At 47.2% G+C, this 26687-nt stretch overlaps 1 protein-coding gene across 6 annotated transcripts in view; it reads right to left on the reverse strand.

Annotated features, from left to right (window-relative positions):
• SBF2 (SET binding factor 2) overlaps window positions 1-26687 on the reverse strand; it is a 2080461-nt gene that overhangs the window by 1097736 nt on the left and 956038 nt on the right. The gene's annotated exons all lie outside the window — the stretch shown is intronic.

The raw sequence follows: 26687 nt of genomic DNA on the forward strand, positions 1-26687 counted from the left end.
AATCCTGGAAAGAGGCCTCGATGGTCCCTATTTTAAAACCTTCTAAGGACCCTGCTAGGGACGACTCGTACCGGTCAATCTCTCTGCTTAATGAGGAATAAAAGATCTTCATGAGCATTTTAGCGGGGAGATTGGCCAAGCTCACCCCCCAGCTTATCCATTCTGATCAGAAGGGCTTTATCCCCAAGAGATTTATACACGATCACACCCAGCAGTTAATCGGCACGATAGATCTTGCCATGAAACGATCTGCCTCTCTCGCCATAGTGGCGTTAGATGCCGCTAAGGCATTTGATTGAGTATGTTGGGTTTATCTCTGGGAGGTTTTGAGCTCAATGGGGTTTGGCCCTAAATGTATTAATACAATTAAGGCAATCTATACCGGGGCTTCGGCCAGGATTTTTTCTTAACGGTATATTGTCCTCCAGTTTTAATATTCTACGAGGCACTCGGCAGGGGTGCCTGTTATCTCCCCTTATTTTCGATATCTATATAGAGCCTCTTGCCCAACATTTGCGATTGGATCCCTTAGTGGTTCCATTTAGCTGCTTGTCTTACAGCTGCAAAGTTGCACTCTATGCCGATGATTTATTAATTTATACGGCAGATCCTTTGACTTCGGTTCCGAGAGTACAAGAATTATTGGAGGAATTTGGCTCTCTCTCTGGCTATTTGGTCAACACTGCCAAAACTGAGGTTATGTGTTGGAATATCACTGAGTGGGAGAGGGAAGTAAGTCCTAAGTTTAGATATCTAGGTATTATAATAGTAAGGGATAGAGAAAATTCCACATTTGAATCTATCTAGGGTCTCTAAAGAGATTGAACGTTTATTAAGTAGGTGGCGAAACCTTCCATTGACAATCTATGGACGGGTTAATTTGATAAAAATGGTTATCGTTCCCAAACTGATCTTTTTAATGCTATCCCTCTTGGATTCCCCAAACAAGGCATCGATAAAATCCAGGGGAGGGTGTCGAGCTTCATTTGGGCCCAAAAAGGAGCTAGGATGTCTTGGGAAAAACTCAGGCGTAAAATGAATAAAGGGGGACTGGCTTTGCCTGATTTTAATTGGCATTGTGTTGCTTTTCAGTTAAAAAATATCCGAATGCTTCTGGCAAAAACAAATGATTCCACTTGGGTGAAGCTATTGGGGGGAAATAAGACCATTGAGTGTGGAGGGATGTCTATATAAATTTGGTGCTCCTAAGTTTTTTAAGAAGGTTTGGCTAAAGGTTTTGAGAGCTGCCTTGGATCTTTGGTATAGACTCAGGAGGAAGTAGGGTATTGGATATTTTTCTGATTTCGCCCCAGTATGGGACTCCCCCGGATCACCAGAATGTTTAAAGGATGCCCTCAGTGTTCCACTCAGAAGGGCGGGGCTCTCAACTTGTTCGGACTTAATATCATCAGAAGGAGTCCACCCCTGGGAAGTATTGAACATTAAAACCAACAATGAGCTGTCCAGATTTAAATTCATCCAATTACCTTCTTGGTTTGTGCCATCAAAAAATGATATTGGGGGTAACTATGAATTAGAGCTGTCTCTTCAAGGCATTAGACTTAAGAACAAGGAATTCGCAAGGTGGTACGAGGGACTTTCAGGAGCAGAAGAGAAGAAGTTATTACCCCCGTATGCAGTTTGGAGAGGAAGCCTCCCAGAGGAGGGCTTCGAGTCAATTTGGGACAGCTCATTAAAGACTCTCTACTCAATGGTTAAACCTTCTAACCTGAAGCGTAACCATTTTTTTTTTACTATTAATCGTCTTTATGGGACTCCACATAAAATATCTAAATTTGCACCTCAACCTCTTCCCAAGTGTGTGAAGTGTGGCTGTATAGGAGCCAATGATGTTCCTATTTTCGTCGAGTGTCCGTCTTTGAACAATTTTTGGGACACTGTAGGACTAGCGCTTAAAGGGATCTTTGATCATGATATGAAACTAAATACAACTCTTATCCTTCTGGGAGTTGATGGAGTACCAACTTTGTTGTTAAGGCGGCCTCATAGAAGGTTAATTTTTTATTTAATCCTTATTGCTAGGAGGGAAATCTGTTTGAAATGGAGGGACCCTTTGCCCTTGATAGCTGAAGATTGGGTCAGGGCTGCGGTCAGAATTTGTGGCCTTGACCAGAGAATAACTAAGAGTCCTGACCTATCTATCTGGTCTCCTTTCCTGATTTGGTCTCGATCCCTGGGCGTTGGCTATTCGTCCCTATGATTACACCGACTCACTGACAAAGGTGAGGGTCCGGATGGAATGGACCAGGGCGAGTGCAGTGACAGCTGGGCGGACAGTTAGACGATGTGATTTTTCTTTGCTGACGCTTTTTGGTGATATGAGGGGATAAGAAAAAAAAAAGGTAAGGAATCTGCGGCTAGATGTCTCTATCAGATACATATATACATGATACAAATCCATCAGATCCTTACATCTCCCATCCCCCCCGACACTTTCCCCGATAACCCCTTAGCAGTCATTGCAAAATTCATATCAGCTCCTCCCAGTTATTCCAAATTGTAACTATGTTTTGTAGGGACTTTGTATGTTTTCCATACAATAATTCATATGCATGTACTTTAGGCATCTTATTCATCCACTGGGAAAAGACGAGGACCATTAGCTGTTTTACCATGGTAATTCATTATTCAAGCCCCATTTAAATGTATTCAAAGTAAAGATCCAGAAAACTTCTCTATGTTTTCTGATTTCAGTACTGATGGTTGCCTAGGAGTTGTAAATTTTCTCCAGGATGAACCATTTGATCTCGTCTGGCTTATGTAGAAAATTCAGAAAATGCTTAGCGAAAGGAGCCGACAATTTAGAGGCTCTGTTAGCTGAGCAGTGTTCAGTTAACTGGGTGGCCATGGATCTAGATGTTTCTCTTACGTATCCTAAGCCACAAGGACACATTAGGAGATAAAATACATTTTTGATCTTACAACTGGTTAATCTTTTTGCTCTCACTGTGAATCCTTTGTGTGTAATGGTTTTGGTTTGTATCACTGAGTCACAAGCTATGCATTGGGTGCACCTATAAGTTCCTACCACTGGCTGTGAACCATCAATACTCTTTTGAACCAAGGGTAGGTTTGTTTTACAGAGTGATCTTACTACAATATCTTTAATGTTTTTATTGTGTTGATGTGCAAACATTGGCTTCAAAAGTTTCAAATTCTTGTCCGCCTCACTATTTAGAATGTGCCAGTTGGGGCTCACGATTTGCCAGATTTTTTCATTCAGGGTGGAATGTTGTGTCACGCAAAGCAAACGTGATGTCTTGTGAACTTGTTTTCTCAATAGGTGGTCCCTGTCATAAAAACCGTGCTCTTTTGTAAGAATCCCTGACTAGCCGTCTGGGGTAATCTCTGATTATAAACTTCTCCTGCATAAAAACAGATTAGGAGTCATAGTTGGACAAATTGGTACCGTTTCTACGCAAGCCAAGGAATTGTCAAAAAGGGATGCTTTGTTTTTGCATTCTAGGATGGTAACTTTCAAAATGCAATAAAGTGTTTCTCGCTGAAGGTTTGACATATAGATCTACATCAAGCAAACCTTTGTTGTGTCTTATCAAGATATCTAGAAACTCCACTTGATTACGGCTATGGTTGCTAGTGAATTGAATGTTGGGGTCACATGAATTAAGCCATAATAGAAACTCCTGTAATGTTTCTTCGGAGTCAATCCAGATGAAAAATAGTATTTGGATTGAAAGATATGTTTTCCACTTTGTTAATCATGTCACTGGTGTCACTGATGAAAGATTTTATGGTTGGATAACGGTTCGGTAATAGAACCGATAGTGGTCACAATAGGCCGGAAAGGTGGGTGTATTTCATTTTTATGTATTTTCAGTAGCCCGTAGATACTCGCCATATGAGAGTTCTTGTTGTTCAGATATTCATATTCTTTGGTACAGATCTTCCCATGACGTTTCGTGATCTGTTCAATGTTTTTGGATTTTGGATACTTTGTCCGGGGGGTCTGAATGCATCTTTGTGTAGAAGGAAGAATTATTAAGAAGGGTCATCATTTTAGATTCATAATGTTTGGTATCTAGAACCACAATGCCTCCTCCTTTGTCGCAATTCTTGATGGTAAGCACTTTGTTATTGGGCAAGGAATGGAGGGCTTTATATTGCTCTTGGTCCAAATTAAATTTAGGACTAGGTACAAACTTTACAATCTGATCAATTTGTTTCAATACCAAGAGTTCAAAAACCGATACTTCAGGACCTACTTGAGCAAGAGAAGGAGTGAAGGTCGATGGTGGAGACAGGCGTGAATGGGTGATTACGTGATCAACATTAGAATCTATTTCTGCAAAGAATATTTTAAGACGTATCATTCGAAAGAAAGCAAGAATGTCCTGATGTAATTCCAAAATATTGATAGTAGTATGGGGTACATCAGACAAATCTTTAGATAGAAAGGAATAAATCGATGGATCAATATCCGAAGGTGAGGCAGAGAGACAGACATAATGGCACATGGCCTGATGGACAGAGGCATGCAACCGTTGCTTTGATACTAGCAGTAAGAAGCACCGAGCAGTAGGGGTGGGCCTTCCAGTTGCTATGGTGTATGACCCAAAACTCAAGTCTGCCTCCGTACTGGCTCAAACCTAAGCATAAGTTCCAATGGGCTAAAACTGGATATGAATGTCAGCACCACATGACTAGGTTTGCTACAAAATACCCATGGGTATCCTTATACTGAGTGCTTGGGTCTGCTCATTCCCCTCTACTTAGACCCCTAGGGAAGAAGGTGAGACCCACAACACTGAAACAAGAGGGGCAACCAAACTGGCTGCTGTCATTCACTGCTCCCTACACCACCCACTACAAAGACACTGCTCACGCCCTGTACAGAATAAATTGCAACTACACACTGGCCTAGGCCTCGAAGGCCGCAAAGCAATAAAACTAGGGACCCGCAGCACTGCAATACTAAAATGGGGAAATCAGAGCATAGACAGTCGATGACGCACTTTGAGACTAAACGAGGGTCCAAGATGAAAGAACAGAATCCCAAGACCGTACTGAACCAGAACATCCAGAAAAGCCCCAAAATGTTTCGTCAAACATGAAGGCAATGCTACAAACAAAGCCTGCTTTCTATAGACACCAAACTCAACATGCTCACTATCAGAATGCGCCATAAGGCTGGACAAACAAGGCCAATGCCTCACCACCGTGGAAAAAGAGCATGAGAGACGTTGAGGACAAAGTGCAGAGTACAACGTGTAAGCTAGTCGCCATCAAATAGGCAATAGAGTCTATTTGGGTAAAATCTGAGGACCTAGAAGCTAGGTCATGGAGAAACAACCTGAACATTCTGAGAATACCAGTGACAGCCAACACGGAGAAACTAGAACCTTTTGTGGGGACCCTCGTCCAAACCATATTCAGAGCGGAATAATTTATTCGTCTGCTAGTGACAGAGAGAGCACATCAATCGTTGGCTGCACAACTCTTGTTAGGGACCCCGGCCCAACCTATAATAGCACGCCTCATGAATTTTCACGAGAGGGACATAGTCCTTTACTCGGCCAGGGAAAAAAGCACCATAATCCAATAGGGCGACTGTTTCAAACTTTCCCACAACTTTATGACTGTTGTACAAGAGGCACAGCGTGAATTCATGCTGGTGAAAAATCTACTGCAACTCACTGGTATAGAATATGCCATGCTATATCCATCAAGACTCAAAATTCTTGCTAACGGGCAAGCAGCACATTTTTCAAGACCCTAAGAAAGCCACCAACCTCCTGAGGGAAGGACATACCAGTGAAACACGCCCTACTCTCACCCACCGCAACGCCAGGGAGACCAACACAGCAAAGTGACTTGGACCAGGATGACTTCATGTAAATACTCTGGCAACAACTACTTGGCCCCACCGGGCATATGACTACGAAACAGAAACTACCCATTGCATTCTACACCAAATTTCCCGACCAACTCTGCCACGGCAGTGTGTGTATACTGGTTACATAGTCGCCCAACTGGGTAACCCCCACAAACTTTCATGATAATGGGAAGCATTAGACTAGCACCACCAGAGGATTCCACAACTCCCCATAGTTCTGGGCTCGAGCAATTGCTATTGCCTCTTGATTGTTTTACTGAGGTTTAGTTACTGTGTTAAGTCTACATCGCCACAATATAGATATTTCCTGTATGCAGGAAACGCATTTAACTCCAGATACAGAGAAGAGTGGCGGGCTAATGGGCAATACATAGATATGTGTCATCCTATTCATCCTACTCAGAGGGCACCCTCATTTTAATCATGAAAGGGGTCCCATTTCAGCCCATATATTCATGCTCTGATGACCAATGCGATTTGTAATAGCACAGGGTACAATTCATGGCATTCACGGAATACATATGGCACGAACATCGATGATCCAACTTTCTACATGTCAGTGTGGATTAAGCTACTCACCCTGGCGATACATACTATATTGTGGGAAGGGGTTCTCAACAACTATGAGAACCCTAAACTCGATAGGTCAACATCTATGAGCTGGATTTGAAGCAACATTCACATCTTCTGTTCACAATACATGGTCCTGCGTGGACTACTGGCTGATGACTCGAGGTGTAAGTGACTGGATGCAGAACATCACACATCTCCCTAAAACACTATTGGACCATTCACTTGTCCTACTTAGGATTACGATCCCCACACACACACACCAACCCAATTTATGTGGAGATTCCGGGCTTCGGTTATGACAGACCCAGTATTTCAAGACGTGCTGAGATCCAGCATAATCGCATATTCTGAAGTTAACATGGGCTTAGTGGACAGAGCAGGCACCCTTTGGGAAGCATTTGAGGCTACCATCAGAGGAACGTGCAATAGCAAGAAAGCAGGTATCCTTAAAGCAGAGCGTACACAATTGCACAACATGGAGCGTCAGATACAAACATTAGAACGCTAACAAGAAACATGCCCAAGCCCTACAGTATTCGCAGATATTCACAAACTAATAACAGAATATAATGACACAGATGAATAAGATATAAAATATATATCTAAACACTCCATAGCGAGGGTGTAGGCGGAGGGTGAGAGACTAGATCGAACCCTAGCCAATAAGCTGAAGGCACCGTGGGCGCACTCAAATATAATAAAAATAGTATTCTCAGATGGTACAGAAAACTATGACATTAGGAAGATAATGGCAACCTTCACAGATTATTATACTAACCTATACCAAAATCCACACCACTAGTCCTCTGGAGAATTGATTAGCTATCTGAATGAGATTGCAGTGGCCTGACTCTCGGAGGATCAAAGACAAGTCTTAGCACAGCCTATATAGAGGAAGAGGTCAAAGAAGCTATAACTAGCCAACAGGCAAAGCTTCGTGACTAGAGGGACTAACAAGAGAATTTTACAAAGAATTTCCCCAAAGACTAGTACCACATCTACATGCACTATACAAGGAAGAATATAATACGTCACTACTAACCCCTTCACTCAGAGAAGACCTTATAATCATTGTCAAACCACATAAAACACCATAACATTGTGAGTCATATCGTCTGAGCTCTGTTATTAACGTAGGTTTAGAGACATTGGCAAAAATAATAGCTAACAGGTTGATACCCCGCCTTCCCAATGTAATACTTCCAGATTGTAGGACAGTGCCCCTTTTTACATGGTTACATCCCACTTTTTGCCTGACAATTGATGCACTTTGATTTGATATGACGTGGGTCCCTGCCAATCAGGTTCCCAGGGACTGTGTTCTTTCTCAAAACTGTACCACTCTACACACAAGTGGCACCTCTCTGGCCACAGGTCATCCCCTTGTAAAAGGTACCATGGGGACCAAGGGCACTGTAACCAGAGAAGGGCTCTAAGGGCAACAGTGCCAATTATGCCACCCTTAGAGACCCTGCACCTTAACACCCCCATCCTGTCATTGCAGGATGTGTGCTTTGGGGCAGAGAAAAGTGACAAGTCAACATGGCACACATCCCTGTGTGCCATGCCTGCAACCCACTGCCTATGGCCTAGGTAAGTCACCCCTCTAGCAGGGTGTACTAGACCACAGTTGAGGATACAGTTGCATGAGCACTGTACCCCCTACAGTGTCTAAGTCCATTCTTAGACACTGTAAGTGCAGTAAAGCCATAAACAGTATATGGTCTGGGACTTGGCCATTATGAACTTCACAGCTCCATAATGGCTTTTCTCAAAACTGGGAAGATAGGTAGCAAATTTCTCAGCGCATTAAACCCACACCAATGCCAGTGTGGAATTTCATGTAAAAAGCACTCAGAGGGTATCTTAGAGATGTTCCCTGAAAAACGACAAGTGTGGTTCCTGGATGGCTACCCGCCATTTGCCACCACCAGCCAGGTTTCTGGACCCCTAGGTAGAGGGCCTCCGCTCTCTGGGTCCAGAAACAAAGCCCATTATGGACAAGGGTGTCGTACCTCCTCACCCAGGATGGACTGGGTCCACAAAGGGAGAGCTTCAAATGCCTGCCGCCTTTGTTAGCTGAAACTGCCTTTTGTTGCCTCAAGCAACTGGCTCCCACCAGTCCTGACCCCCCATTTTGGGAGGGAGAATCAGCGGGACAACTTAGTTAGGAAGAGGGGAGTGCCCACCTTTGCCAACCACACCCCTCAGGTGGGGGAGGCGAGGTGAAGCACAACTCAATCCCCTCTATCTTGAAGATGAGGGGACACAGACAACCAGAGAGAGGCGCATGTCCCCCTCCACCTGGAGGGTGGCATACTAGGGGGTGTACTTGCCCCACAGAAGGGACTTATTGGTCCCAACCTGCCCACCCCTGTAACGCCTCTAAATTTAGTTTTTAGGGGCGACCCTGAACCTTGCCTCCTTATAGAAGAAGTAGGACTAAAGAGCTGTGCTGAAGAAGAGGACACCAACTGCTTTGGCCCCAGCCCTATCGGCGTGTGACGACTTCAACCTGCACCCAGCAAAACCCTGGCGTGTCCAGCAGCCATTCAGATCTCCGAGGACCTGCCCTGACTTCACCAGCACGACTGTCTCCCATGAGCACTGAATTTGCTCAGACAAAGACTCCAACACAGAACCCGGAACCAGGAGGCTCTGCAGTTCTGCACCACTCTGCATCCAACGCCCACAGTCCGAGTGACCCAAAACTACGAGGAGGTCTCCCCAGCAATCCTGCCCTGGGATCTGCTGATCTCCGACCTACCTCGAGATCCCACTGCTGCCACCAATGTAGGAAGCTGGCTCTGTATATACTATACTAAAGTAAGATATAGTGTGCACAGAGTACAGGGGATCCTAAATTAAATAATCACTAACAGCTCTATTTGTGGTTGTGGGCGAGCAGTTAGGCTTATCAGGAAGGTGTTAAGCATTTATTGTATTCACTCAATCAAGAACTAATGGCACACACTCAGACTGAATCCAGACTAATTAGGTAAGAATAAAAAAGGTATACTTCTATTTTATTTCCAGAACCAAGCAGGACTTCGCACAGGTAAGTAAGGGTATGCTTCCAAATGCAAAACATTTAAAGAAAATGCAATTGCGGTTGAAATTGGAATCGTTACCAGCTTTTTGGGTTTTCCTGAATAAAATCATCTTGTTTGTTGAGTTTATAATATGGAAGAGTCTGTTTTAGTGACAATGGACGAAATGAGTTGCAATCCAATAATTTGTTGTGATACATAGTTTTGGTATATAAATATGTTTTCCAAGATTGATTAGAATATGTAATCCACACATCAAGAAAATCTATGGTTTATGTAGTGGTTTTGTCTGCGAAGATAACTTTCAGATGTGCCTGGGTCAGTAATTTAAGTTTTCTCTATGAGTTTAATTTCTTCTGTTTTAGCACATTTCGGAATTGAATCTAAGGTACAGTATTAATCCAGCATGGAAATTCAATTGATGAGAACGTAATGTCCATATTTGTGCATGAATATGCTGGCATACATGGCATAACTCTATACAAGATATCAAGGACTGGTCTAAAAAAAACAAGGGGCATAATACTGGCTAATCTTGCCACTGGACTACACCTTCAACCCTGGTATCAATAAATCTTTCCAACCAAATCGAAAGGCAGAATGGGAGGGTTTACTTCCTCCCTCAGAGGTCACATGTCAAAACTATGCCCAAAGAACTTTAAATTTCCTACCATTTTCCTTGAGGGATGGTAGACTAATTGTAAACTAATAGTAGAATCATTTTGGCTTAGGGTCAGCCGACACCTAGAGAACCCTACAATTGCTGGTCAAGAGAGTCCAGGATGGTGTGGCTCTTGTAGATCCAAGCACATTTTTAACCAGAATGTCCTAAAAACATCAAATTTCCACCCAGATTCCTTGGTGATGGATGCAGAATCTAGGCCTAGGGGTGACTGGTATCCAAGAAACAATTTCAACCCGGGAATGCCTGTAAACCAGAAGTCAAGGGAGATATATCGTGCTGTGGCTATCTGTGGATCCCTGCACATTTTCTTACCTAGAATGAGCTGCAAATGCCAAAGTATGGGCCAAAAATCACCTCCCACTCTTATGTGATAGAAATCTCAGGAACCTCCAACCAATGGCAAGCTTTAGCATCCTGCATTCCAACATTGCTCGAGAAAAACAATGCCAAGCATGTGTGTATGAGACTAATGCACCTGATAGAAAATGGAAATGCGAAGTGGAGTTGGAAGTCCTAGCCCACAAGTAATGGGATTCCCAGAGCTTCTACCTGTGGAAAATTGCAGGACATGGATCAACGGGCTGTGCTTGTTCTTGTGCGCGGCACAAAGGTTCACTGAAAGAGTACCCCAGAGGGAGATGATGAATCGAACCATCACCAGCTGAAGATGCCACTTGTGGTCATAAAGATATCACTGACTGAGATTGTCAGTCCACACATTCAGTTCAGCCGACAGTTCACGACCAGCCAGACATCGTAAACCTGAGCCCCAGATTATGACCTTGGAGTCTCCTGCTTGTTGGATTACCACATTGCAGTGCTGTTTTCCGTTAGGACTTGAACTCATCAAAGGCATATGGAGTGCAGAAAATCATTGCATGGAAAGCAGTTTTCATGAAGCTCGATTAGGTTGATAAGAAAATGTTGCTCCAATGTTTCCTATCTCCAGTGCACCTATATTCCCAAGCCACCCGAGAGAGGAGGCATCGGTCACCACCGTGGTCAATGCTGGAGAAGAGCACAAAGGCTTCCTTTAAAATGTCGCTGAGCCCCGGGAGAAGGGGTCCCCAGGGCCAAAATTGGCCTGGGGAAGGGGGCCGCCTGCCGCCCTGCCTCTGTAATATGTTGTCGGGCCCTGGGTGATGGGGTCCTCAGTGCTGAAATATGCCCAGGGAGGGGGACTGCATGATCACCCTCCTCCTACTAAATGTCACTGGGCTGCAGGTCATGGGGTCGCCTGCAAATATCACTGGGCTCCAGGAAATGGGAAGGGGGGGCCACGTGCTTTCCTCCCCTAAACTTTATGCCAGGACCTTGGGGATGGGGTCCTGGAGCCAAACGAGGCCAGGGAGAAAGGTTGTGTGCCCTCCCTCAAAATAACACCAGGCTCCGGGGGTGGGGTCCCCGCGGCTGTAACCGATCTGGGCAGTGGAGCCACATGCACCCCTCGTCTTTGTTTAAAAGAGTGGCCCTGGGCTATGAGATCACCAGTGCCAAACAAGGAATGGGGGCCAGGCAACCTGCTCACTTTTCTTTAAATAGGTGACTCTGGGGATGGGGTTGTCAGGCAGATAATGGTTCAGGAAGGGTGGACGCACAAGCCCCCATCCCCATAAGAAAATACATGACCCTGGGGGGATGAGGTCCCCAGACCCTAAAGAGGCTCGGGAAAGGGGCGCATGTGTCAGGAGCAATCTGTTGTTCTGTTTCCCTACCCGCATCAATGTGGGCAAGCAAACATAACACAAAGCTTCCACTTGCTGGGAGCAGACTTTGTTTTTTGCTCCGGTTAGGTGGGAGATTTAAAAAATGCTCCTGCCACACGGGAGTAAACACATGCTCCATTGCCCAGGCCAGTGCAGGCTGGGAAACTACTGAGTCCCGGAGATAGGCTCCCAGGAACACAGCATGTGAGTCAGCACTGGAGGATGCGGTCCCCAGGGTCTTTTTAAGGCTCAGGGAGGGAAGCCGTGCTGCCTTCCTCCCCTTTAAAAGTACCGCGGGCCCCAGATGATGAGGTACCCAGGCCGAAAACGTGTCGGTGGGAGGCAGAATACTCACCGCCCTTAAAAATACTTTGGACTGCAGGGGATGAGTTCCCCAGAGCTGAAAACAGCTTGGAGAGACGGTTCGTGGGCCCCCTCCACTTAAATATACCCGGCCCCTGGAGATTGAATCCCGGGCCCTAAAAGGGTTGGGGAGGGGGGCCCTACTGACACTCCCTCCATATATATACATGAGCCTCATGTATTACAAAAATCACTGAATTGTGTTATAATAAATATATATAGGCATAAAGATATACACATATACATACACATATATATATATATATATATAAACACACACACACACACACATATATATATATATATATATATACACACACATACATATATATACACACACACACACATACATACGCAGTGGCGGTCCCCGCCACTGGGTTGTTAAAGTTAGAATTGGGTTTCCATAGGGAAAGTATTTTTTGATTTGCTAATAACTTTGGTGCTGTTTGGAAAATCTTCACAAAACTTTCCAAAACAAAAGTTCTTCCACAAACTTGTGCTACTACATATAAGAGCCATTGTTGATAATGATCGGAGCTACCCTGTAGCCCGACATTTTGAAAAACATCACCACAGTGACCCCACAGAACTCATATACAGTTGCATAGCACAAGTCCCTAAGAAGAAGCGGGGTGGAGATGGGAAAAAAGAGCTGCATAAATGAGAGACATTCTTCATCCTGGAATTGAATAGTGAAGAGCTGCAGGGCTTCAACATTGATGAATAATTGTATACTTGCCTCTATTGAAGAGTTACGATTTAGTGAGCACAATCCATATAGGACGCTTTCAGTAAGTCAACTAATTCCCAAATGTCACAATTTTTTAGGGGGAAGGTTATAGGCACAGTTCACCAATGTGCATGAGTTTTAGGAGGTCTCTTAATTTTAACATCATGTATTTTGTTGATGGATTGTAATGCCCTTGTTTGTATATAATGTATTTTATTGTGATTTATCTATTGAGATTTAAATGTATTGCATGAGTAATCCACTTGGGTACCATTATGTGATCATTAGGCTATATCCTTTCAAGTGAAGCATCTAAAATAAGAGCATGATGTTAATCATCATTGAGTAATAATGTATTGGTAGAAAACCTATGTATATCTAGAGAACCTCATATTAGATTGTAATGTTATAAGTGGCAAACTGCACTTTTTTGTTTTTTTAAGACACATTATCTGGTCTATACTATGGCACTTGCCTTTAAGATTTAAATTATGGCAATGGATGGATTATCTAGAATTTAATATGGAGCTATGATAATTGTGCATTAGTTACTATTGTTTCTCCTATCTTTTACCTATACAATTTTGTGGTGTTTGAGGCACAGCTGATTTAGCAAGCGTGTATTGTATTATAAGAGGGTCTGGTTATCTACTGTGAAATTTTGAATAGTGCCTCATCTTCATTATAGACTTGGCTTCTGAGTGCAGAATGCTTATTTTATTAAGATGAAGTCTGTTAATAAAACAATTTATCAAGTTTAAAGATGGCGCTTACCAGTGAGCTAAGTCTGTGACATTACAATCCTTCTTTTATTTTGTAATGTGTTATATAATGAACTTTATAATACAATTTTGAAGATTTCACTATGGAGTGCTGAAGTTCTTGATGAGAGAACATTATTTTGGGTGTGTACACACGCTTTTTTCTCTCTCTCTCTATCCCCAGCTGGGTGTGTCTGCTTCGACTTCCTGTTCGCTGAACAGATCTGGAGTGTTGTCGCCCTGTTGTTGCGCCATGGAGGCAGGATGCAAGTTGGCAGTCTTGTTGGTCGTCTTCTTGCTGCGGAGAGCGAGGCGAGCTTCACAGGAGGGCTTGCCATGCTCAGGAGACAAAGGTTACACATCTTGCGGAGGTCTGCCCATGAGTACCTGGCGCGACACTGTGGGCAGTTTCTGAATTAAGTCTTTTCCATTACGCATGAGACTTTCTCGTACGTCAAACAACCAGGAAAAAGGCCGCAAGGGGCAAGGCCCAAACCAGGGCATCGAAGTAGTTTTGGTCATCGAATCTGGACGAGAGGAGCGTGAGGAACCAAAATGAGAAGAACACAACGACTGCACAATACTAACGGGTCTAGAGGATCCAAAAGGGCCTAAAGATTACACCACGTGGCATCAACCCAGAGCTCAGCAAAACACTCTGAACCTGACAGCAGAAAAAAAACCAATCTAACAATAGAGCTGATGCACACGTGCATCATCACTAACAGGTGGAGTCACTTTATTTGATGGCAGCCGTATGATCAGCATGTGTATGTACAGCTACATATGCCACAAACTATGTTTTCTTCAACGGGCAGTTAACAATGGGCACTGATTGGAATAAAAATGTTCTCGGTTAACCATTCATTAATTGTAGTTGAAAAAACAATAGACAATGGGGAATGCCTGTGGATTTATAGGATTCAGCTGTTGCAGTTGTTACCACATAATTATGGATTTATGACATTTGGCACATACTTTGACAAAAAACTTGCAGATTTCACAAAGTTCTTTCAAGCTCAAATGGATACAAATATTGCAAAAGAATATGCTGCATAATTTCCCAATTTAGCTAATCTTTGCACATAATTTCCACAACCTTGCTGTATAATCACTGTGGCACTGACAATGTAAAAGCACTGCAGAATGGTTTAATACTGTCATTATGAAGATAAAATCCACATTTCACCAGGAACCAATGAAGCATTACACATATTTTACAGGCAACTGTGAAATAGTTCCCGTATTTAACAGTTCCCTTTGAAATATAGGTTTTAAACTTCTGCATTTGTGCAATAATTGCACCATATGTATAAAAAACTTTTGTAAGGCATTTTCTGATGAATCCCCTGGATCGCCCCAATGAATGGAAGCTTCAATGAGGTAATCAGGAGGAAATTTGGCTCGCTCATGGATCAAACTCAATGATATTAGGAGTTCCGCTGTCATTCAGAAGTTGTCTTTGTCTGACGGGCCAACCCTGCAACCAGCAGTCGAGGTATGAAAATACAGGAAAGCCAAACCTTTGAAGTTGGGCAGTGACGAGAGCCATCACTTTCATGAACATCCTGGGGATCACGGTGAGGTAGCTCGAAATGGATCACGGCAGATTGAAAATGTTTCTGGTCTACCATGAACTCGTGGGACAGCACGATGGCAATACGAAAACTCGCCTCCTCCGGGAAGCATTTTTATTTTTTCCTTCTGCATGAAAGGCATTTAGTGGGCAAAGGACTAGGACAGACCTGAGGCCTCTTTACTTTTCTGAAATGAAGAAGTTATGTGAATAACAGCCCTAGTCTGTCTTTGAGCCCGGTACCCATTTGGTGGTATCCATGGAGAGCAAGAGAAGTACCTCCTGCAGCAGAATGGACAGATGCTCCTCCAAAATGTGTTCTGGTGTGGGAAGAAGGTGGGGCGGGACACAAATAAATGCTATGGCATAGACCCTTTGAACAAGGAAGGCGTAGCGAGGCAGCAGTGATAGGTATGGCACAGGCCCTCTTAACAATCTGTAAGCCTCATTTGTCTAAAGTGATGGATTGCCAACCTATAGGAAATAATGAAGCTTGCCTCCAACCTGTGAGGCATGAGTCACTAAGGTAAAATTAAAGCATCTTGGTATCCGCCGCGGAAGGGGATGAGTAGTTAGAGGAGTGATGCCCCTGCTTTCCTGTGCGATGTCTGGACGTGCCATAAACAGAGAATCCTGAAATTATTAAACAGTTTTTCTCATCACCAGCTGGGGAGCCGGCTGTTGCTTGTAGGCTAATCCAGTGGAATAACCCATAAATGTAAACAACTGAGGGGAATCTCAGAAGTCAACAGCCCCGGAAATGCTTCTTTGGACAAAATGTCTTTAAACCGTTCTGGATTCTGCCTTTACTCCAGAAAGTCTGGAGCCATTGCAGTACATTACCATCAGCGATGCTTGTATGTTGATGGAAAATCGAATTGGTTTCATTATGGCATGCTTTTGAAGCAAGATGCTGGTGCCAAGTGCCCTGCCAATGTAGTCTGCAGTGTTCAGCCCTAAGCAGATCATTTGTATCACGGCAGCCTGCCCACTATGGATTATCTGAGCCAGAGATGCACTATGGTCTATGTTGGAAAACCACACTCCCACACTGAAAGGGTGGTGGTGATCTTCCGGACACACTGTGGTAGCTTGGCTCGAGTGGTCAGGAATCAGGCTCCGTGCTAAGCATACGACATACCCAAACAATAACCATGCGTGCATCCGTTCCAAAAACGACTCTACACCGTAAAAATTATGAAAATAACTTTCTTTATCTGCTTTTTCTCTTAGTTGCTGATTGGAGAAAATAAATAACAATCACAATATACAAACTTTTTAGAAAGTGCAGGTCAAATAAATACTGGCTTAATGATTCAATAAATAGGGGTGATCATAAATAATGAAGGCATAAATAAAAGTGCAATACAGACAGGCAATTAAATATTCCGAGGCAATAAATACTGTAACCAATAAATATTGTGCATCAATAAATACTGTGGACCAATAAATACAGTGGAACAATAAATAGGTTAAATACAATAAACACAATGCCCCTAATAAATACTTAAAAGCTGACAGTGACACTCATGGAATCAGATCACTTTTGAATTCCTAAGGGCTGATTTGGCCCAGGCACAGCTTGTGGGGATGTGGAAGGCTTGAGGGTGTCTACTCCCTGGCTGGGACAAGGCTGAGGCCTAAACTGAGGTAGATAAAGGGGGAAAATACCAGAGACCTGGCTCTCTCTCCACACAACTTCTCTAGATTAGTCCCATTTCACCCCTGGCACAGTCAGGTTGGTTCCAGCACCTCCCTAGCCCCTTAGAGCAGTCTCTCAGGTCTCCACAGGGCCTTAGGCGCCCTCTACTCCACTTACTGCCCTTTTTCTGATGCTCCGACGCCGCTGGAGTCGTGTCGATGCCGTGAGGCGGTTCCGGTTCGATGTCGGCGGCCTCGGCACAATGTCAGTTCTCTGACGACGCCGGCAGGCGGCTCCGGTCTCGATGTCGGCGGCCTCGGTTCGATCTCGACCTCCGATTCGATGGCGTCGGGCAGTCTTACTCGATGTCGACTTCGGGCGGCTCCGGTCCGATGGCGACCTCGGATTCGATGACGTCGGCCGGCCTTGCCTCGATGTCGACTTCCGGCGGCCCCGAAGTGCGATCCTCACTCCCGACCTCCGGTGTCCCTCTCCTTAGGTTTCCGGCGACTCCGGAGTGCGACCTCCACTCCCGACCTCCGGCCCGATCCTCACAGGTTCCGGTGACTCCGGAGTGCGATCCTCACTCCCGACCTCCGTTGCACTTCACCTCGGTCTCCGACGACTCCGGAGGGCGGACTTCACTCCTCCGATGACGCCGCTCACTCGACCTCGGGTGACTTCCTCCTCGACCTCTGGTATTCCTCACGACCTCTGACGGCGCCCTCTCTCGACCTCTGGCGGCTCCGGGTACGACGTCTGCTTTTCCAGTCAGCGCCGCTTCTCCACCTCGGGCTCCAGGTCTTAGGCTACTCGACGTCGGACTTCAGGGAAACCAGCTTCCAGGTCAGGATCTTGCTGTTCTCTTGTTTCTAAGGCCTGTTCCTGCTGTCCAGGTCCTCAGGATGGTTTTTCTGACTTCTTCCCACACAGGGCTCTAGGCTGGGCTCCGTCAGTAGGGACTAGTATCAAGGGTGGGTTTATGGACCCCACTCCAGGCACAAGTTTCCACCCCTGCTGCTTCACTCCTTCCTCCTTCACGTTTGTGCTGCTCACTCTTCACCAGTCAGGTGCCAACTGCCAGCTCCAACTGCCAACTCTCCCTCTTAGCTTCCCAACATTCTAAACCGCCTCCAACTGTCACAGGGTTCTGGAATGTTCTGGAAGGTGCTGGTAGGTTCCAGGGGATGCTGGTGATGTCACAGGTGGCCACCATTTTGTGCTTCAGGCCCTCAGACAGAAGTTTCAGGGGTAGCTAAAATGGCTCCCTGAATCTGCAGCAACACGAAAAAGTCTGGTGGTTCCCAAAAAGGAAAAATTCAAACAGGGTTTGAGGCAAAAGTGGGACAAAATAAATAATGATGAGGAGGGACCACCCAAAGGGCTGACAGGTCTAACACGCGTCCCCCCCAGCTGAAAGTGGGGAGAGCTACCCAACCCCTTGGGAGTTCTCATCACTAAGGCGGAAATACCTTGAGAGACCGTCTGCATTGGCGTGGTCCACTCCAGGCCGATGTTCCACCTGAAAGTCCATTCCCTGTAGGGAAATAGACCACCTCAACAACTTGGGATTCTCCCCCTTCATTTGCATCAGCCAACGAAGGGGTCTGTGGTCGGTCTGAACTAGGAAGTGCGAGCCAAACAGGTATGGCCGCAACTTCTTCAGAGCCCATACCACTGCAAAGGCTTCACGCTCTATTGCACTCCACTTCTGTTCCCTGGGAAGTAGTCTCCGGGATAGGAAGACCACGGGTTGATCCAGACCCTCTTCATTGAGTTGCGATAACACTGCCCCAATGCCATGTTCTGATGCATCTGTCTGGACAATGAACTCCTTGGAAAAGTCTGGGGCCCTTAAGACCGGGGCCTCGCACATGGCTTTCTTCAATCTCTCAAAGGCTTGCTGACAAGCCTCCGTCCAGACTACCCGTCGAGGTTGTTTCTTGGACGTGAGCTCCGTGAGGGGGGCTACGATGGTACCGTACCCCTTCACGAAGCGGCGGTAGTATCCCGTGAGGCCCAAAAATGCTCGGACCTCAGTCTGTGTCTTGGGGGGTTCCCAGGCCATGATGGCCTCGATCTTCGCCTGGAGGGGTTGCACCGCTCCCCTACCCACCAAGTGTCCAAGGTACACTACCGACCCCTGCCCGATCTGGCACTTGCTGGCCTTGATCGTCAATCCAGCTTGTCTCAGGGCCTGGAGAACAGCTTGCAGGTGATGCAAGTGATCCTCCCAGCTGTTACTGAAGACGGCTATGTCATCCAGATAAGCAGCAGAGAAACTCTCCATTCCGGTGAGGATCTGGTTTACCAGGCGCTGAAACGTGGCAGGTGCGTTCTTGAGCCCAAAGGGCATCACACAGAACTGGTAGTGGCCATTGGGCGTGGAGAAGGCTGACCTTTCCCTTGCTCCATCAGTCAAAGAGATCTGCCAGTACCCAGAAGTAAGGTCAAAGGTACTTAGATATTGGGCAGCTCCCAGCCGGTCAATCAATTCATCCGGCCTAGGGATCGGATGAGCATCAGTTTTGGTCACTGAATTCAGTCCCCGATAGTCCACACAGAACCTCAGTTCTGGTTGGGCACCCGGTGGTGCAGCTTTTGGTACTAACACCACCGGACTGGACCAGGGGCTGCTAGAAGGTTCGATCACTCCTAGCTCCAGCATCTTAGTGACTTCACTTTGAATGCTGGCCTTCACCTTGTCGGACATCCGGTAGATCTTGGACTTCACAGGTGGGCTGTCTCCTGTGTCCACGTCATGGACGCACAGGTGAGTCCTACCCGGGACAAGGGAGAACAACGAGGAGTACTGCCCCAGGACCTGGCGACAGTCCTCCTGCTGTTCAGGAGTTAGAGATGGGGAGAGAATCACTCCCTCCACCGACCCATCCTTCTCTTGAGACGCAAACAGATCAGGGAGAGGCTCGCTTTCCACGTCCTCTCCTCCGTCAGTCACCATCATCAAGATGACTTCGGGCCTCTCGTGGTGGGGTTTGAGGCGGTTGGCATGCAGCACCCGCAGGGGCTGACGAGGGGTCTTCAGGTCCACCAAGTAGGTAGCCTTACCCTTCTTCTCCAACACCTCAAAGGGTCCTGACCAGCGATCCTGGAGGGCACTAAGCTCTCCCGGTTCGATCACCCACACCTTCTGGCCAGGCTCCAACTCCACCGGGTGAGCATTGTGGTCATACCACGCCTTCATCACTGCTTGGCTGGCTTCCAAGTTGTCAGAAGCTTGCTTCCACAACTTAGCCATTTGGCTCCGGAAGGCCAGCATGTAGCTCACCACATCCTGGGGAAGCTTTCTGGGAGTTCTTTCCCATCCGTCTCTCACCAGGTTGAGAGGTCCACGTACAGGGTGCCCATACAGAAGCTCGAAGGGGCTGAAGCCCACTCCCTTCTGTGGCACTTCCCTGTAGGAAAAAAGTAAACAGGGTAGGAGGACGTCCCATTTCCTCCGCAGGCTTTCAGGCAGACTTCTGATCATGCCCTTCAAGGTTTTGTTAAACCTCTCCACCAGACCATTGGTCTGGGGGTGGTAAGGAGTGGTGAACCGGTATGTCACTCCACACTCCTTCCACATCGCCCGCATATATGCTGACATGAAGTTGGTCCCCCTGTCGGACACAACTTCCTTGGGAAAACCCACTCGGGTAAAGATTCCCATCAGGGCCCTAGCCACAACAGGTGCTGTTATGGTCCTCAGAGGTATTGCCTCTGGGTACCGTGTGGCATGATCCACTAGAACCAGGATAAACCTGTGACCAGCTGTAGTTGGTGGATCTAACGGACCCACAATGTCGATGCCCACCCTTTCAAAGGGGGTGCTAACGACAGGAAGTGGTTCCAGGGGAGCTTTCAGCTTCACCCCTGTTTTCCCACTGGCTTGGCAAGACACACATGTCCGGCAGTAGGTATCGGACGACACTTTCATCTGAGGCCAATAAAAGTGTGGGACAAGACGGGCGAAGGTCTTGTCTTGCCCCAGGTGTCCTGCCAATGGTATCTCGTGAGCCAACTCCAGAAGGAAGGCTCGATAACGTTGAGGAACTACCAAGGCTCGTGACGATCCATGTAGGGGTGCCTTGGGTTCACTGTAGAGGAGGCCATCCTCCCAGTAAACACTGTAGTTCCCTTCAACGTTCCCTGCTGCCTGGGCTTCGGCCTGTCGCCTCAGCCCCTCAAGGGTAGGGCACTCCCTCTGGCCCTGGCAGAATTCCTCCCTGGACGGGCCTCCCTCCACGTGCCACTCGGCCGGGATGGGTAGGTCCTCCAGTTTGGTAACGTCCCCCACCGCAGACTCCTGGTCCACCACCTCCGGTGGCCTATCCGTCCTACGGGGTGTGGACGCCGAGGCAGGCTCCTCCTGTCCTCGGTTCTTCCCTTGACTGGCAGCTGGCTGGGCCTTTGTTCCAGGCTCCAGCCGAAACGAACTCCCTCTCCGGGTAGTCGCGGACCCTGTGCTCACACAGGCCCAGTCAGGTGTACCCAGCATCTCAGTGTGAGTCCGGTATTCCACCTCCTTCCAAGCGTTGTGCTCCATGTCATTCCCCAGTAGACAATCGACTGGCACGGCAGGGCTTACGGCAACTCGAAGTGAACCTGCAACCCCCCCCCATTCAAAGGGAACCTCGGCCACTGGATAGTGGCCTGTTCTGCCGTCAGCCATCGCGGCTGGGTGGAGTACATCGGGAATTACCTGCTCTGGAGACACCAGTTGGCTACGCACCATAGTCATACTGGCTCCTGTGTCTCTCAGAGCCTCCCCTCTTTGGCCGTTGATGGTGACCCACTGCCCATACTTTGCGGTATTTGCGGGCACCTGGATCTTGGGAACCATCTCCCGTTCTCCCAGGGACACTAAAGTGACACCCGCCCACTCCCTTCCCTTAGTTAAGGGCATCTCCTCCCCGAGCACTACACTAGCTACTCCGGGGGTCTTTCCTCCAGTGGGAGGGGGTGGTCGTTTCAAGCACTTCGGATCTCCTTTATAGTGTCCAACGCCACCGCACTCATAGCAATGGACAACCCTTGGCTGCTGACTCTGGCCAGGATTAGGGTTTCTGGGCGGGTTAGCCTTAGGGGTGAATCCTGTTCCCTTCCCTTGGAAGTTATTTTGGGGGCCTTTGGAGAACTCCTTTTTCTTTTCCCCTCCCTCTTTCTTCTGGGGGGCGCCCTGTCCGGCCTTTTGAGTATCCCCTCCAGTCCCCCTTGTGGACACCCGGGTACTAGCCCAAATGTCCGCCTCCTCAGCAAGCTTCCGGGGATTGGTCAGCTTGCTATCCACCAGGTGTTGCCGCAGTTCAGGGAAACATTTCTCGAGCAGGTGTTCCTTCAGTACCAGGTCAAACAGCCCCTCGTAGTTCCTCACTTCACTGCCCTGAATCCAACCTTCCATTGCCTTCTTTGCATAGTCCAGGAAGTCCACCCAATTCTGCGTGCCCAGTTTGTGACTACCCCTGAACTTCTGTCTGTACTTTTCAGGTGTTAGTCCAAACTTTCTGATGAGCGCCAGTTTCATGGTGGGGTAGTGGGTCTGCTCATCCTCCTCGAGGGCCAATAATGCATCCCTACCAGCTGGAGGCATGTACTTGTACAATCCCCCTCCCCAGTACTTCTCTGGAACCCCATGGGCCCTCAACGAGACCTCATAGGCCGCTAGCCACTTGGCGATATCGTCGCCCACTCCATAGCTAGCTACTATGTCCTTTGGCAGGTATGGTTTAGGTTCCCTGGTGATCTCTTGGGTTTGGCTGCCACCATTAGGAACAGGTTGTGCCCCGATTCTCAAGATCTGAAGATCTATTTCTTTCAGTCGTAATTCATGGGCCATCCTCTGCTCCTCCTTCTCCTTCTCCAGCCTTGCTAAGTCCCATGTGAGCTGTCTTTTCTCCCTCCGGTCTGTTAGCTCCACTTCAGACAAGCCACCGCTAGAGGCACTGCTGCCCTTCCTAGAAATGGTTCTGGGCCCTGCTGACAGGTTCCCCACCTCAGGTTGGTACATCTCAGCCCCCTCGGTGTCAGGCTCTCTATCCCTGTCCTCCTCCTCAGCCTTGCTTTCCCGTCGTGCCTCCCCCCAAGCCCTTAAGCTGGTTTGGAGTGCACCCTTCTTTGCTCCTGGGGGACAGTACACCCCCTCCCGCTGGCAAAACTCCCTGAGTTGGGCCACAGTGTACGTTTCTAGATTTTCTAGTACAAACTCCATCTTGCCCACTCAGGTCAGAGGACAGTTATTTGCAGTAACAATGCAGGGGGGGTACCTTTAATAATACCTCCTCCCACCACCAGAGTAAATTTGGAAAAAAAAACAAAAACCCACAATTAGGAAGGCCGCTCTTGAGAAAACTCCCGGTGTAGGCCTATGGACTACCCACAGTGATTGTTGAGTATGCGTAGGCACAGCTCAATCCCACCACTGAACACCAATTTATGTTGGAAAACCACACTCCCACACTGAAAGGGTGGTGGTGATCTTCCGGACACACTGTGGTAGCTTGGCTCGAGTGGTCAGGAATCAGGCTCCGTGCTAAGCATACGACATACCCAAACAATAACCATGCGTGCATCCGTTCCAAAAACGACTCTACACCGTAAAAATTATGAAAATAACTTTCGTTATCTGCTTTTTCTCTTAGTTGCTGATTGGAGAAAATAAATAACAATCACAATATACAAACTTTTTAGAAAGTGCAGGTCAAATAAATACTGGCTTAATGATTCAATAAATAGGGGTGATCATAAATAATGAAGGCATAAATAAAAGTGCAATACAGACAGGCAATTAAATATTCCGAGGCAATAAATACTGTAACCAATAAATATTGTGCATCAATAAATACTGTGGACCAATAAATACAGTGGAACAATAAATAGGTTAAATACAATAAACACAATGCCCCTAATAAATACTTAAAAGCTGACAGTGACACTCATGGAATCAGATCACTTTTGAATTCCTAAGGGCTGATTTGGCCCAGGCACAGCTTGTGGGGATGTGGAAGGCTTGAGGGTGTCTACTCCCTGGCTGGGACAAGGCTGAGGCCTAAACTGAGGTAGATAAAGGGGGAAAATACCAGAGACCTGGCTCTCTCTCCACACAACTTCTCTAGATTTGTCCCATTTCACCCCTGGCACAGTCAGGTTGGTTCCAGCACCTCCCTAGCCCCTTAGAGCAGTCTCTCAGGTCTCCACAGGGCCTTAGGCGCCCTCTACTCCACTTACTGCCCTTTTTCTGATGCTCCGACGCCGCTGGAGTCGTGTCGATGCCGTGAGGCGGTTCCGGTTCGATGTCGGCGGCCTCGGCACAATGTCAGTTCTCTGACGACGCCGGCAGGCGGCTCCGGTCTCGATGTCGGCGGCCTCGGTTCGATCTCGACCTCCGATTCGATGGCGTCGGGCAGTCTTACTCGATGTGGACTTCGGGCGGCTCCGGTCCGATGGCGACCTCGGATTCGATGACGTCGGCCGGCCTTGCCTCGATGTCGACTTCCGGCGGCCCCGAAGTGCGATCCTCACTCCCGACCTCCGGTGTCCCTCTCCTTAGGTTTCCGGCGACTCCGGAGTGCGACCTCCACTCCCGACCTCCGGCCCGATCCTCACAGGTTCCGGTGACTCCGGAGTGCGATCCTCACTCCCGACCTCCGTTGCACTTCACCTCGGTCTCCGACGACTCCGGAGGGCGGACTTCACTCCTCCGATGACGCCGCTCACTCGACCTCGGGTGACTTCCTCCTCGACCTCTGGTATTCCTCACGACCTCTGACGGCGCCCTCTCTCGACCTCTGGCGGCTCCGGGTACGACGTCTGCTTTTCCAGTCAGCGCCGCTTCTCCACCTCGGGCTCCAGGTCTTAGGCTACTCGACGTCGGACTTCAGGGAAACCAGCTTCCAGGTCAGGATCTTGCTGTTCTCTTGTTTCTAAGGCCTGTTCCTGCTGTCCAGGTCCTCAGGATGGTTTTTCTGACTTCTTCCCACACAGGGCTCTAGGCTGGGCTCCGTCAGTAGGGACTAGTATCAAGGGTGGGTTTATGGACCCCACTCCAGGCACAAGTTTCCACCCCTGCTGCTTCACTCCTTCCTCCTTCACGTTTGTGCTGCTCACTCTTCACCAGTCAGGTGCCAACTGCCAGCTCCAACTGCCAACTCTCCCTCTTAGCTTCCCAACATTCTAAACCGCCTCCAACTGTCACAGGGTTCTGGAATGTTCTGGAAGGTGCTGGTAGGTTCCAGGGGATGCTGGTGATGTCACAGGTGGCCACCATTTTGTGCTTCAGGCCCTCAGACAGAAGTTTCAGGGGTAGCTAAAATGGCTCCCTGAATCTGCAGCAACACGAAAAAGTCTGGTGGTTCCCAAAAAGGAAAAATTCAAACAGGGTTTGAGGCAAAAGTGGGACAAAATAAATAATGATGAGGAGGGACCACCCAAAGGGCTGACAGGTCTAACAGTCTACCTTTACCATCAGCAAGAACTCGCTGACCTTGTCCCCCAAGCACACGTGTAGTGGCCTAAAAGACGGGTTGTATTTATGGACAGGAGTACCAAGCAGACAGAAGAAGTAATAATCTGTTTGGATTCTGTAATTTGGGGACCTATTCAGAAATGAGTTAGGATTAACCTTGCTGGTGAAAACCTGCAGAATGAGACTTTCCGGAGTGATGCTTAGATCCTTGCGCCTTCTGTTTGGAACCAGAATGGTTCCGCCCTGCCTCACTTTCTTGTGCTTTGACTAACCCAAAGATTCTGACCAGGAAGTGGAGTGGTTGGGGAATAGCATTGTGATAGGGACTGGACCTGGTTGCACGACTTGGACCGTGAACAGGACCTGTATGATATCCAAGACTACTTCTTATGATAAGAGATGTGGCTTTTCTCTGTCATTTCTGGGGCAGCACAGAATCAGCGAAAAGATACACGATGACAGGTGTGGGAGGACTGCGGAAATGTATCCAAATCCACTCTGGTGTTTGGGGGATATTCTAAAGTTGAGGTAAGAAGCATTTAACAGAAACAGAAACAGACACACACACACACACACACACACACACAGCTATGATTTACTTCTAGTTGGAAAGAGATATTGCTGGACCACCTAGCCTATTAAAGAGGTGCTTACTTGCAAAAAATAAGTCCTGAACTCTATGGGGAGCATGAACTCAAAAGGTGTCAGATGACTTCAGCGTACTCTTAAGTTCGATTTGTAGTAACACTGACTGGTACGGATATTGTGGACCAAGTACTGAAAGCACATTCGGTGTGGGTCAACTTCTGATAACTGGGACTAGGAAAAAAAAGTTCTTCAATCAAGCAGCATGGGGCATAAGCAGGGGACCAGGCATTTCAGATAAGTAGTCGGTTGAAAGGAGAGACTCCTGCCGCAAAAGAAAAAATAACGTGCAGTCTGGCGCTTGCACAGCTACTATGCAAACATCTAGCCCCCTCTGTGGAGGAAAAAAAGCTTATCTAATTGGAAGTTCAGCGGGGATGACAAGGGGGTAGGTGAGCAAGGGAGAAAAGCAAGTACCTTATCCATGCAGTGTTTCCCATGTACTTGGTCTCGCACATTTTTGATTTGCCCTGCAAATGCTTCAGCTCACTCACACTGCCATGGAGAATAACCGTTCAGCATAAAGGAAGGTAGGCTCACGGATTCCATAGAAAACCGTAAACAAACTAACCATATGTTGTTCAGTTACATATAAGATCAGTCAATTTTGTGAAACATCT

Source organism: Triturus cristatus, chromosome 3_2, assembly GCF_964204655.1.
Source record: "Triturus cristatus chromosome 3_2, aTriCri1.1, whole genome shotgun sequence".
NCBI classification, from domain to species: domain Eukaryota; kingdom Metazoa; phylum Chordata; class Amphibia; order Caudata; family Salamandridae; genus Triturus; species Triturus cristatus.